This window comes from Schistocerca gregaria, unplaced genomic scaffold (assembly GCF_023897955.1).
Source record: "Schistocerca gregaria isolate iqSchGreg1 unplaced genomic scaffold, iqSchGreg1.2 ptg000575l, whole genome shotgun sequence".
NCBI classification, from domain to species: Eukaryota; Metazoa; Arthropoda; class Insecta; order Orthoptera; family Acrididae; genus Schistocerca; species Schistocerca gregaria.
In genome coordinates, this window is record NW_026061966.1 from 15,001 (window position 1) to 17,500 (window position 2,500).

At 56.9% G+C, this 2,500-nt stretch overlaps 1 non-coding gene across 1 annotated transcript in view; it reads left to right on the top strand.

Annotated features, from left to right (window-relative positions):
- Positions 1-1,963: 1,963 nt before the first annotated feature.
- The window catches only part of LOC126315849 (small subunit ribosomal RNA), a 1,893-nt gene continuing 1,356 nt past the window's right edge, over positions 1,964-2,500 (top strand). Inside the window, exon 1 of the ribosomal RNA XR_007555966.1 lies at positions 1,964-2,500. This exon is cut by the window's right edge and continues 1,356 nt beyond it. This is a non-coding gene — a ribosomal RNA (small subunit ribosomal RNA).

The following is a 2,500-nucleotide window of genomic DNA, read 5'->3' on the forward strand; positions in this document are numbered from 1 at the left end:
TTACACTGCACCTTAACCTAACTTACACTGCACCTTAACCTAACTTACACTGCACCTTAACCTAACTTACACTGCACCTTAACCTAACTTACACTGCACCTTAACCTAACTTACACTGCACCTTAACTGTCACATGTAACGTCACAGGAATGTAGCTTTGCCTAACAGCAACCCTCTGAACATAGTTCACTGCTTGGATCCTCTGGTGTCATGTGTATTTCTTGATGCCATGGTGCGTACCCTCACATAAAGGTCTTTCGAGTGTTGCGTACTTTCTACACAGTCCCGCTAACCACTGGAAGGGTGTACCGCTACAGAACGAATATCGCCCTCCCCTCCTGCCCTTCCAAGCTGGTCGGTCAGGCGTTTGTTTGTGAAATGAGCCTTGCAGCTGTTCAGTTGCATTCGGTTGTCGATGCAGTCAGTGTACGTTGTGGTACGGCCTGTGTGGACTGTCCGCTGATGTACGCGTAACCCACACTGATCATCCGTCGTTACGTACTGAGTGACATAATGTGGCACATGCTTGACCGTACACCGGCTGCGCCCTACAATGGCGAATCATAAGGGCCATATGTTGTGCACGATGCTACTTGTCTCGTCTCCCCATTACAGCGAGATTGCACTGTTGTACGCCGTACAGACATGTGGTAAGTAGGTACGGACGAAAGTATTGCATGTTGGCCCCCCCCCCCCTCCTCCCTCTGCCGGGAATCAGCGTGAGCCGTCTGTTGATGTAGCGACGAGGGTTTTCCTATTTAATCGTATTGCCCCACACAACATGATAGCACGGTGGACCGCGTTCCACATCTGCGACATGCTACAGAGGCCGGTTGACAGTCGACCGCGCAAGGGACATTGCACACGTGCGCGGACCATCTTCCACGTGTTCTCTCGTGTACATGCCGCAGTGTGTATGTGGGCTGATGTAGCGTGTCGTGACACATAACATGCAGGCATGCCAGAATCGTAGATTTCGCAAATGTAGATTGACGTATACGTTTGCTGCCAAAGATCCGCAAATGAACTGGAAATCAGTTGTTGAGCGGTTGTTCGCGCTGCAGGTGCATCGGTGATAGCGACGATCGGTACATCTGTGAACCGGTTGTTTCGGCGGTACCCGCCATGCCCCCGAACCTGAGTTGGCCATGTGGGTATGAAGCGATACGAGGCTGTGGCTTGGCGGGACAGTCCCCGGCCGGTGAGGGGGGGCCGCCCGGCGTGCTGGCCGCGCGCTGCGTGAGCGCACGCACTACAGCCGGCTGGTGGGGGGCGCCCAGTGGCAGGAGCGCCGGCCGACGGGCCCGGCTGGCGTCCCAGCTATGCGCCGGCGCACCCTGCGCGCGGCGCCAGGCGGCCAAAGTGGGTTCTGCCGAGCCCGGTGCGAAGCGCGGTGGACATCTGCAGTGTGCTGGTCCGATTGCGGACTGTGTGCGTTGAGGATGCGCCGCCGCCCGGCACTCGGCGTCGCGACGCCGTCTGCTGCTCGGTCGCCCCCAGCGGTTCTCGCAGGTGGTTTGTATCGCAGCTCTGCGGACGTGTTGGCGCGTGCGCTGTGCTGGGAGAGTTCGCTTCTGCACCCAAGTGGGGCTTTGCCCTTCTGTGGCGCTGGCGTTGGAGCTGCCGGTCACCGTAGGTGGCGCGTGTTGTTTCCCGCCGGCAATGCCACGACAGCACGCTCCCGGGCCTCTGTCGGCAGCGGCAAGCTCAGTTGGGAGCACGGGTGTTCGCACTGAAAGCGTCTACTCGCCTATCTCCGGGCGATTGCGCCTCTCTCGAACCCGACCAAGTACTTAGGACGGCGCTGCGCGCCGCCGGGACCTGAGAGGGTTTCGAGGTGTATCGTGCAGGGGAGCTCAGCCTCCTCCTGTTTGCAGAATAATTGAGCGGACGCTTGCGTGTTCGCGCGGGCCCTCGGGACACACTCCCGGGCGGCCGGCTGCTCAGCTCTCGTTGACGCAGCTCCCTGGTTGATCCTGCCAGTAGTCATATGCTTGTCTCAAAGATTAAGCCATGCATGTCTCAGTACAAGCCGCATTAAGGTGAAACCGCGAATGGCTCATTAAATCAGTTATGGTTCCTTAGATCGTACCCACGTTACTTGGATAACTGTGGTAATTCTAGAGCTAATACATGCAAACAGAGTCCCGACCAGAGATGGAAGGGACGCTTTTATTAGATCAAAACCAATCGGATTGGCTCGTCTGGTCCGTTTGCCTTGGTGACTCTGAATAACTTTGGGCTGATCGCACGGTCCTCGTACCGGCGACGCATCTTTCAAATGTCTGCCTTATCAACTGTCGATGGTAGGTTCTGCGCCTACCATGGTTGTAACGGGTAACGGGGAATCAGGGTTCGATTCCGGAGAGGGAGCCTGAGAAACGGCTACCACATCCAAGGAAGGCAGCAGGCGCGCAAATTACCCACTCCCGGCACGGGGAGGTAGTGACGAAAAATAACGATACGGGACTCATCCGAGGCCCCGTAATCGGAATGAGTA